At 41.8% G+C, this 12,187-nt stretch overlaps 1 pseudogene; it reads right to left on the bottom strand.

Moving 5' to 3' along the window:
* Nucleotides 1-297: 297 nt before the first annotated feature.
* LOC118021300 lies at nt 298-6,886 on the bottom strand (annotated as a pseudogene).
* Nucleotides 6,887-12,187: the final 5,301 nt, after the last annotated feature.

A 12,187-nucleotide genomic window follows, 5' to 3' on the forward strand; every position in this document is an offset into this window, starting at 1 on the left:
AATTGTTAGTATGAATTTTGCAATGCCAATTTTAAAGGCAAATAGAAGTGCATTTAGCTCATCCATGAAATCACCAAAATTACACAATTTGCATTTCATAGCACATACATGCATATGTATTTTGTTCTTACCAGAACGGTTTAAATCCTGCAGAAATAAACTCAGCTTGCTTCTTCTTCTTCTTTTTTTTTACTGGTTTAAGAAAAAGACCCAAATCAATACACCTTTAAAATATCACAAATAAGTCTGAAAAATCATCCAGCATCTTGTTATTTCTGTAGCCGGACAACTTAGATCTTATTCATCAGCCTGCCGAACTGTTCCTTTTTCAGAAACATAGATGCCATCCCCAAATTTTCTGATACCCTTGTTTTTTAACTGTTGTGGCTTGCTGAATCAAAGCATCTGAGTTGGATACAAGTTCAATGCCATTTCCTTCAAGAATTAACTCACCTTTCTGGTCTTGAGATACTGAACAAGTCATACCTGGCCTCATCCAAATGCTGTGGTTGTATTTTTCACCCAAGAAATTTCAGATTTCAGCAAGAGAACCATTCTCCTGAATAACAACGTTGATAACGGAACTTGACAATTCACTTCCGTTGTAACGGAAGCCCAGTGTAACACCCTTGACTACAATTAGTGCAAACAATAGCCAGTTCTTTTCTAGTTCCCACCATTTGTCAACTCGAAGCCTCTTTTTTTTTTTTTTTTTTTTTCCAAGGAGACTGAGTTCTACATTGATGGGATTGACGTCCCCCTGCAGGGTTTCTCTGGGGCCCTTCACAATAACAGTGGGTCCCTTCAGAGTGATGTCAACATTTTCTGGAATGTCGGCAGTCTGATTGCTGAGGATGGTGTTCCTTCTCGCAATAGATGCGGCAAAGAGCTAAACTCAACTTGCTTCTTGATCACACACCTTCTGCCACCAACACTGTCTGCCTTCAACTTACTGAGGAATAAGGAAAGAAAAAGGAACTATGGGCTGGCCTATCTTTCCCTTTCCTTCCACATCATCATCTCCAGGACAAGTGATTCCTAACACAGTTAATAGTAATTTGTCAGTGTTTGTTTCATCATTTTGACAAATGGACCACGGTTGTGTAAGATCTTCACATGAGGGGGAAAAGGGTGAGAGGAGGTAGATGGGCTCTCTCTGCATTATCTTTGCAACTTAGTTGCATATCTAAAATTATCCCCAAATAAAAAGCTTATTAAAAAGAGAAAAGGGGCGCCTGGGTAGCTCAGTTGTTTGGGTATCTATCTGCCTTTGGCTTGGGTCATGATCCCGGGGTCCTAGGATCGAGTCCCGCCTTGGGTTCCCTGCTCAGCAGGGAGTCTGCTTCTCCCTCTCCCTCTGCCCCTCCCCACCGCTTGTCCTCTCTCTCTCAAATACCTAAAACCTTAAAAAAAAAAAAAAAAAGAAAAGAGAAAGTGGTTTTTTTGCATACATCTTGCCAAGAATTGCTAAGATAAAAAGAAATTAAGGCACTCCAGTAGTATTTACCTAACTTGCCAGGTCAGATTCACCTGGGGTGAATCCCTGTACCCGTTTCTAGGAGATTCTGGTTTATTAGATCTGCAGCAGAATTGGACCCAGGACCAGAGTTTTAATAAGCACTCACCCTGAGGAGTTTATCAGACAAGTTTGGGGAAATATTGCTTTGGAGTGCAATGGAATTAGGCTAGCTTTAAGAGTAAGGTAAATTCAAGGCCACATTCCAGCTATGTGACCTTTTTTTATGTACCAGATTTTTTCACTTAACAACTTTTCTACTTGTCCGTTGTGTGGCCTTTGAGGCACTCACCTAACTTCCTAGAAAATTCAGAGTGCTGTAGTCACACTATAGAACCACTGTGACATTTAAATGAGGTAACTGTAAAAAGCCCAGCACAGAGCTTGGCCTGCCTAGGTTTATGTTACAGTTGGCCCAAACACCTTATATTCTGATGTTTTCTCTCCAGAGGAGAACATAAGAGGTTAATAAACTGTGACCATAGTTCTTAAACTAGTTACACCAAGACCCATGACCCTTTTGCAGAATATTATTAATACCTAGGGAATAGGAAATATGATCTCCTCTTTAAGTTTCCCCTTATTTAGATATTGTGCTTGCTCATTCATTTTCTAATAGATAATGGAGAGATATTTGCCCTTCATTGTGCCAAATGAAGAGAGTCCGACTGGACGCTTCCCCAGGCTTCTGCCTGAGGGAAGGTCGCTTGATTGCCTGAACAGAGGCCCCAGGCACAGTTGTGGCATGTGAGCAAAACCCTTCTGTGTGCCCCCTCCTTCCAACCCAGCCACCCCAGTGCAGGCCCCAGAACAGCTGGGACATTGGATGAAATCCTTCCTTTGGCAGAGGACAGGAAGCAGTGTGGGTAAAATATGAACATTGTTTAGCATTGTATTTCATGGTTAATAAAGGGACAGTAAACTTTGGCTGCTTTTTGTCTCTTGATGTCCTGAAACTTCCGTCTCTTTGGGATGGAAAGAATCACCCTTAATTTTGACAAGTCCTAAGATAGGGAGCCACAAATTGCCAGTTTCTTTGTCTCTGATAAAAGTAGTACATTAACATCTTTGTAATGTGTGGGTATATTAGAAAAAAATGTTCAAGGCACCGAGAAGATGAACGTGTAGCAGGCATTGGCCAAGAAGCTAATTAGATTAAAAGGGAATGAAAGGTTGAGGCTTAAGATGCAGGATTAGGTACAAGGTCTTACAGAGAGGACGCAGCCAGGAGTTGGGAGCTGGCCAGAGAGGAAATGGAGGGTCACCCTTTATAAAAGGAGTGGACGTCTCTGGTCTGCTTCTCTCAACGTCTCTGATTCATGGCAAAACGTAGCCTGTCCCCTCGCCTTCCTCCTGTCTGTACCCATGGCTGAAAATGGCAGCCCCAGACCCCAGGGCTCCACCTTCTTGAAGCTCCAGCAAAACCAAACAACTGTCTGATGCTTCAGCTCCTAGAGCAAGATTCTGTTGCGTCCAGCTTGGGTCAGGAGTCAGCCAGCCTCACGGAGTCATGGACAGTAAGCGTGACCCACATTTACAGTCCTTCAGCTGGTGGGGGGAGGGAAGGGAGGAGCAATTCTCCAAGAAAGGGGCTTGGTCTCACAGAGACCCCAAAAGATATTTACTACAGGTGGAAAATGACATGCTGCAAATTCAGAGATTTTTTTTTTAGCCCCTTGGTTATCTATCTATCTATCTATCTATCTATCTATCTATCTATCTATCTTCTTCTATCTATCTCGTCTGTTCAGCAATTCGTCAGTGCTGCATTACGCACTTGGATGTTGGAATCCGGATGAGAAAGGAAATAAAGTGAAGGAAGATAGCAATTTTAGCTTGAAAATTATCTGCAGAATAGTCTACAGATATATCCAGACTGCCATCAATGTTCTTTCTCTCTCCATGTGCTTGACGTTCACATGGGAGAAGAACTACCCAAATCCGACTTGTGGCATGGAGGAGGGCAAAGGCACCTCCCCGCCGCCACCCCCAAGAGTGGCCTTCCAGAGCCCAGCTTTCCGACAAACCACAGACAGGAGACGCTATAAACTGTGCACAGAGGAAGAAAGGCAGGGTGGAAAGGTTAGAAATGAAAAAGGATCTGATAGCAGGAAAGCTGGTTCAAATTAAGGAGACAATGCAAGCCTTGACATTCTTGATGGATGTCAGTGGTTAAGTGCTAGCTGGACCTTCTGCGATTACAACCTCCATTCAAACCCCAGGCCTGGACGGCAACCTGAAACCCAAGGCCATGGGTGGCAGCGAGCATCTGTGGGCCCAGCGTGGATTAGTGCCGTGGCCTTGGGGGACCCTTCCAGGCGGCTGCTTCCTCCCCGTGTACCAGTTACCCCATGCCAGGTGTGTGCTCTGGGGGCAGCGACAATACCAAGTAATTAAGATAAAATGTTCTTGGCTGTGTCTACGGCACATTCTTTTATGACAAGAACAAACGGTTAGTTGATGAACTAATTTTTGGTGGGGAAAACTGCAGCATCTATTATTAAATGAATGCTTGGGATTTTTGTTTGTTTGTTTTTCAATAGCCCCATTATAATTTCAGTTCAGATACTCCAAAGCTCATGTTCCCTAATTTATTATCGCTTGCTGAGGTCCTCTGGGATACAGTAATTGAATTTTACTGGCGTCATTACCATACCCACAAACAAGCGAGTGTTCTGAACTCAATCAGTCGAAGCCTGTTCGCGGGCCCACAGGAGACGTGCCCAGAGCGGATGTCGATCCCAGCCCAGAAAGGCCGCCGTGGGTCCCCGGCCGGGGAGACCGGCTAGTGCTCGGTGCAAACCAGGCTTCCTGCGGTCAGCTCTGCGGGGGCAGGAGGAGCACGGGGGCACTTGAAGGAGAGGAAAGAAAAATATGAGGCTCTAAGGACATTGCCGCCCAAATCACCAGACTGTAATCCTACTGCAGTCAAAACTAGACGGGCTTCTGAGAGGTGGGCTCTACATACTTGGTTGAGAACCAGGAAATTCCGCAGGGAGATGTTAAAATTCCATCTTTAAAAAAACAAACAAGCAAACAAACAAAAAAACCCCCAGATAGCCTACATCCTCTCCTTCTTACATCCCAAACAGGAAAATAAAATCATAATATTAGACGCCCACAGAGATCATCTGAATCTAGTCTCCTCATTTTACTCCAAGCTGAAAGGGGTAAAATGAATTCTTACCTCACTGTGATAGTTAACATCTTTTTAAAAATTCACATTCTTCAAAGATTTACCCTTAAAGACTTAGGGAAACAGTGAGGCAGACTGAAAGGAATACAGCGTGCGTAAAAATGGGCTCAGGCTCATGACTCCCGGGAGCCCCTGGGCAAGTCAATGAACTCTGAGCCTTGATTGCTGCATCTGGAAAATGGGAATAGCCATAGGCTTCTGGGAGGACTGAAGATAATATATGCCAGTATCTAACAAAGCACTTGGCACCCGACCTTAGCTGAATATCATTCTACCTTGGCATTTGTCCAAGAAACAGATAATGTATTTTGACCTATTTTGTACAATGAGGAAGCTAATTGGCTGAAAGGATGGGTTGCTTCTGTAGGAGCTGCACCTCCTCAAATAGTTCCCACCGTATTTGAGAACACAGGGAAGGGAAAAGGCCCCTCTAGTAAGCACACCCATATTTCTGAAGGCATTTAGGCCAAGGACTTTGGGTAATTTTTCTGGGCAACTAAAATTCTCATACCACTGGGAGTTTGCAAAAGCTTTGGGGACTTAGGTCCTCTTTGACCCAGAGATCATATTTCAACTCAGATACTGTCAGTGTCCTCAAAGGGATGACTGTCTTACTAAATGATGAAGGAATCCTACCCCTTCACCCCGCAGGCTCTGCTTTCCCGTGTCTTGATTCTTTGTGAGGAAAAAATTAACTGTTCCCCTGGTTCTTCTCTTGGCTTCATGTCCCTGTCCTGTTTCCTTTAATTAATAGGAAGATACCCCCAGGGTGCCTGGGTGGTGCAGTCTGTTAAGAGTCGGACTCTTGGTTTGGGCTCAGGGTCGTGATCTCAGGATTCTGAGATCGAGCCCCATATCAGGCTCCGCGCTCAGTGGGGAGTCGGCTTAAGACTCCTTCTCCTTCTGGCCCTCCCCTCTGTGCTCTCTCTCTCTCTCAAATAAATAAATAAATCTTTAAAAAAAAAAAAAGATACCCTCCAACTGAATAATTCTGTTATGGGCTGAATAGTGTGTCCTCCCACTCTACAAATTCAGATGTTGAAGCCCTAGCTCCTAATATGACATTATTTGGAAATAGGGTCATTGCAGATATAATTATTGTCAGGCCCCTACTCCAGTGTGACTGGTGTCCTTATAAAAGGGGGAAATTTGGACGCAGACACACTGGGAGAACGTTGCATGAAGATGAAGGCAGAGGTTGGGCCGATGCGTCTGTAAACTAAGGAATGCCAAAGATCTCCAGAAAACCACCAGAACCTAGGAGAGATGCATGGAGCTGACAGAATCAACCCTGACACCTTGACCTTGGACTTCTCGGCTCCAGAACTGTGAGACACTAAATTTCTGTTGTTTGAGCCAATTTGCGGTACGTTGTGGCAACAGCCCAAGCAAACAATAACAACAACCACTTCTTTCTGGAAACAAACCCTCTCTCATCTTATTAACCTTGTCCCAGGACTGCTGTGGACTGAGCACTTGGCCCCCTCCCTCTTGCACCCCCCTCCCCACAACAGCTTCCATGGGGCTCAGCTGCATTATCACCTAAGCAGGCTTGGTGCTCTCTGTGCACTCAGGTCCCAAAGTTTGCCTCTGAACTCCAGTCCAGAAAGCAGTTAGCACCATGCTGGAGGGGGGGCGTGGAGATAGCACCAGCATCATCCAAGGTCACATCCCTCACCTCTGGCCTCATCCTCATCAGATGGCAATCATAGTCTGAGAGATGACAACACAGATTGTCTTTGTTTTTCAGCCTTATTCAGCTCCCTTATAAGGAGAAACTATGCCCCTTGAAGTCTTGCAGATCCGAGTGGCTATTACGAATCCAAGCTCGCAGATGAGAGACTGATGTCATCTTTCCTTTTCCGTATAAACAGAAAAAAGTGGAAAGTGGAAAGAAAATGTAAAAAATGAAACATTCTTGCTCTCTCTCTGTCTCTCTCTCACGCACACACAAACACCACCTATAAACACAAATTCTTTTCCCCTGGATTGTGCCTCCTTTTACGGATGTGTATTCGCAAGAATAGATATATTGGTTTCTGTCCCCTGAGGTAATGATGATAAATATGCCAAGGTCAGTAACTTCATCAGCCATTGAGACCGCTCACCCTGGCAATGGCAGATAATCATTTACCTGGTGGGACTAGTCGCCTTTACTTCAATTCATGCTTCATGGTGTCACTGAAATGTTTCTTATCTCACAAAAACACTTGTCTTATTGTGTCTTTCTGGTACAGAAAGAAATTCATAAATTATTGTTGGGCCTTGGATTTTTCAAAAAGTCTTGGTCATGATTCTGTAGGGCAAGAAGTTACTAAAGAATGGAGACAAGGTAGAAAATAAAGTCACCAGCATATATATAATAATATTCTGTTCCATGTCCTGGAAAGTAAAAATTCAGCTTTTGGTAGACCCAAAAGATATTGTAACTCCTTTTCTAATAGGACTAAGGCTTAATTTAAAAAAGAATTCTACTAGCATTTATTGAGAACCTACTATGGGAAATGCACCATGCTAGATGATAAGACTACCATCATAAGTAATACATAATCTCAGATTTATTCTCAGCAACATGAAATCTATAAATAGTACACAAGGGGAAAAAGAGGTTAAGTTTCCCAAATGTTCACTTTTTGAGAACTGTATTCCTATAATAAAGATAGAAAAAGTGGAGTCCTATCATACTGCCATCTTATATCAGTTTCCCACTGTTGCTATATAAATGTATATTTGGGTAGAATTGTGGCCATTAAATGACTTGCCCCAATACACAGTGTGTATCGCTTATGTGAACAGTGTCTAGCATGTGTGCCTCAGGGGGAAAAGATTGAACAGCTGCCTTGCAGAACTCATCAATAAGCAGGTAGCCAGGGATTCAGCTCTAAGCTAGCCAGGCCCTGTGGAAACACAAAAAGAAATACAAGATGAGGTTCGTGTCCTAAGGGAGCTTGCAAACCAGTGGAAAGAACTGACCCCATGGTGCACAACGGTGACCCATCAGTGTCAAGACAGAGTGAAGTATTTGTGTCTATGAGATGCACTGCCTGCCTCTCATTAAATATTTAAGGACGAATGGATATCGTCCTTAATGTATTACACAGATTGAGAAAAATAGGCCAGGAATAAAGGCCAAACTGCTTAGAGATGGTTTTTAACGCATTACATGGTGGGGGGGGGATATTCTCAAGAACAATCCCTTGATGTTTTATCAGTTGTCATGTGTACACACAAGACAGCAGAGGGTCGGGATCGGCAGATAGCAAGGGCTCCAGAGCTGGCCAGTCTGGCTTCCAATCTAGACTCAAACACCTCCCTGCTCAGGATTCTTGGTCAAAGTACATAACTTCTCTGTAGCTCAGTTTCCTCATCTCTAATGGGAGATAGTAACAGTACCTACCTCGGAGGGTTATTCTGAGGACTGAATGAATTAGTGTGAGGGATGCTCTTAAAATAGGGCCTGACACAAAATACGTGCTTGTAAGAGTCTGTGAAATTAAGTAAATTAAATACTTTATGTCCCCAGTCAAGACTTGAGTCTTCCATGCTCACTCTATGTAACGTCCACTTTAAGTGTTTACATAAATGAGATAATACATATATAAAGCCAAGATAAAAGTCTCAAATACAGCATCTCCCTTCTGTAGGTTGGTCCATGGTGTCAGTTAATAATACCTGCGATGTGGGCAATATGAAAATTCAGTATTCTTATTTTCTCTGTGACAGTGTGCTAGAATTTGTCTATCTAAAATTTTGAGATCTGGTGATTATTATATAGTGTCGGGTTTGCACAACCCTTGCCAGGAGAGAGGCATTATTCCACAAAACACAAATCCTACTCTAGATCATTCCTTGGACTTCTCTTCTGCCAATTTGGTTTCAGATTGAGCATTTGTTTACAGTTTAATGTGTACAATAGAAAGTCATTGCCTTTTATAAGATAAGGTTCTTTCCTAAGCAAATGCACTACAAAGATGTCTAATTGAGAATTCATGATCCCATGATCGGTGATGTTCTCAGGCTGATGTGAAGAGCCCCAAACACAGGCTTTAAAAAGTACACAGTTCTGTGCTCTCCTCCCTTGAACTCTTCCAGACATTATCTAAGTGTAATCCAATTCACAGAGCTATTTGTTACAAAAGGAGCCTCACATTAGTTTTATTTGAAAGGGGTCCCTATTTTTTACACCAGAGAAAAGAGTTAAGTAAAAAGAAAACCTATCACTAGGCGCTAATTTGCATATATATTAACACAAACTCTTACACAAATTTAACTTAAGAACATCTGTCTATGTGTGCAAAATCTCCAAAAAGTCTGTTGAATCAAGAAAACTTCTTACTTATTATGCATAATAAATGGTTGTGAAAACAAATGATTTTAAAAACTAAGGTTAAACATACTATTTGACAGATAGATGTGCATGTGACTTACAAAACTTACAAGGCAAAAAAGCACATAACAGTAACTACCTATTGTTTAAAGATAAAGCAATCAATAAAACTAGACTCAGAGATGACCAAGATGTTGAACCTATTAGAAAGGGACTTTAATTCAATTTAGATTAATATATTAAAAGATGTAGTGGGAAGCTACAGAACAGGCATGAACAGATGCAGAATTTCAACATAGAATTACACATGTTTTTAAAAAGAAGCAAAAGAAATGCTAGGAAAAAGAAAAACATATCAGAGATGAAGAATTCCTTAAAGAGCTAATTAGCAGATGGAACCAGTTGGAAAAAGATCCATAAATATAAAGATAGGTCAATAGAAGTCATCCAAGCTGAATTACGAAGATTTTAAAAGTGTCAAAGAAAAAGAACTATAGAATATCCAAGAGCTGTGTAGGATGATATCAAATGATCTAACATACACATAATTAGATTTTCATTGTATCTCAATAACCCTTACTTAAAAAAAAAAAAAAGAAGAAAATCAAACCAAAGGAAATGGAAAGAGAGAGAAAGAGACAGAGCATAATAACATGACAACTAAATGCAATGCATGATCCTACATTGAACCAGGGGGGTAACAGCTTTTGAAAGGGTATTATTGGGACAGTTGCTATATTTTAAATATGGATTATGGATTAGAGAATAGCATTTTATGGGTGTTAAGTTTTTTTCTTGATAATTGTGCTATGGTTATTTAAGAGAATGTCTTTGTTCTTAGGAAACACAACTGAATATTTAGGGTAAAGAAACATGATGGCTGCAGTTTACTCTCAGATAGTTGAGCGAGAGAATAATGAAGAAAATGGTGCAAAATATTAACAATTAGTAGAGCCGGTTAAAGGGTATACAGAAATTTCCTGAAATAGTCTTGCAATCTTTTTTTAAGTTGAAAATTATGTTATATATATATATTTTTAAAGATTTTTATTTATTTATTTGACAGAGAGAGAGATAGCGAGAGCAGGAACACAAGCAGGGGGAGTGGGAGAGGGAGAAGCAGGCTTCCTGGCGAGTAAGGAGCCCGATGTGGGACTCGATCCCAGGACCCTGGGATCATGACCTGAGCTGAAGGCAGACGCTTAAAGACTGAGCCACCCAGGCGCCCGAAAATTATGTTATATTTTAAAAATTTTTTAGTTATTCCACTTTGGGTTTCTTTCTTTCTTTCTTTCTTTTTTTCCTATCATGACAAATGTACTCTTTAACCCCCATCCCCTATTTCACCCATCCCCCACCCACCCCCTGGTAACCATCAGTGTGTTCTCTATAGTTAAGAATCTGTTTCTTGGTTTGTCTCTCTCTTTCTCTTTCTTTTTTTCTTTGCTCATTTGCCTTGTTCCTTAAATTCCACATATGAGTGAAATCATATGGTATTTCTCTTTCTCTAACTTATTTCACTTAGCATTATAATCATTAGCTCCAGCCATGTTGTTGTAAATGGCAAGGTGTCATTCCTTTTTTTTTATTTTTAAGATTTTACTTATTCATTTGAGACACAGAGATACAGAGAGAGGAGAGAAAGCATGAGCAGGGAGAGAGGCAGAGGGAGAGGGAGAAGCAGGCTCCTCGCTGAGCCAGGAGCCCGATGTGGGGCTCAATCCCAGGATCCTGGGATCATGACCTGAGCGGAAGGCAGATGCTTAACCATCTGAGCCACCCAGGTGCCCCAAGATGTCATTCCTTTTTATGGCTGAGTAATATTCCATTGCACATATATAACATTTTTATCCATTCATCTGTTGATGGATATTTGGGCTCTTTCTGTAGTTTGGCTATTGTTGATAAACATAGGGGTGCATGTATCCCTTGGAATTAGTGTTTTTGTATTTTTTTTTTTTTTTTTGGTAAATACCCAGTAGTGCGATTACTGGATGGGAGGGTAGTTCTCTATTTTTAACTTTCTGAGGAACCTCCATACCGTTTTCCAGAGTGGCTGCCCCAGTTTGCATTCCCACCAACAGTCCAAGAGTGTTCCCCTTTCTCCACATCCTTGCTAACACATTAATTAGTTTTGCTTTGAGTATGTCTGATGATGAGTGATGTTGAGCATCTTCTCATGTGTCTGTTGGCTTTACATAAAATTATAAGTTTTGTTTAAAGAACCAAATAAGAAAGAGAGAATGAGCGATACCGACAAGATATAAGGAAGAACAGCCTAAGTAGAATTAAGCACAAGGCAAAAACAAACAGAAAGCTGTGTGTGCATGGGTTCAGCAATCAAAATAAAATAAATGGCAATCAAAATAAAAATAGGAAAAGTATATGACCCCATGAGGTGTGTGAGGGCAGTAAGAGTACATAAATAAGAACTTCCAAGAAGCAAACTATATTCTCAGAGCAAGCCATGTTTTTCTTTGGCACACAGAAGACTGCCATAGAGTCGAAGAGTATCAGAGAGATTTTCACAGTAAAGGGGAGGGAGAGGCTGACACCTCCTGAAAAATCAGTCCAGAGCTGATGGGGGTCGGGGGTTATACTTGGCCCAGGGTTATACTCAGGCTAGGGATATACTTCGCCATTTCTTCTTTGTGGAGCCCTTCCTGAGAAACCAGGAGTAGTGAGTGGGCACTCCCAAAGAAGAAATAGAAACTGCGCAAATGTAACAAGGGAGCAAAAAACACTGAATAGCTAGAAAATATCAAACTAAAACTGTTAAAAACAAAAAACTCTCTCCCCCACCTTCCCCTTTCATGCACAGGCAGAGCCAACTGCATCAACCATACAGTTGGAATGTTAGGTGTGCTTACCAACTTAAAAGATTGGGCAAGGGCGAAAGTGGGTAATTTATGGCTTTGAGAAAACGGGTGGAGTCACAGGAGGAGGATCTGGGCACGTAAAAAGCACAGTTGATCTTCATTATTTGCAGATTATGTATTTGTGAACTCTCCTACTCACCAATATTTATCTGCAAGCCCAGAATCAATAACCTGCAGTAAGTTCACGGCCATTCGTGGACCCTTGCAGGGCCGTGGAAAATCTGAGTTGCCCATGCATGCCACCAGCTGAGGCTGAAGGAGGCAGTGTG

The sequence above is a fragment of the Mirounga leonina genome, unplaced genomic scaffold (genome assembly GCF_011800145.1).
Source record: "Mirounga leonina isolate KUSES-001 unplaced genomic scaffold, KU_Mleo_1.0 Mir_174, whole genome shotgun sequence".
Classification (NCBI taxonomy): domain Eukaryota; kingdom Metazoa; phylum Chordata; class Mammalia; order Carnivora; family Phocidae; genus Mirounga; species Mirounga leonina.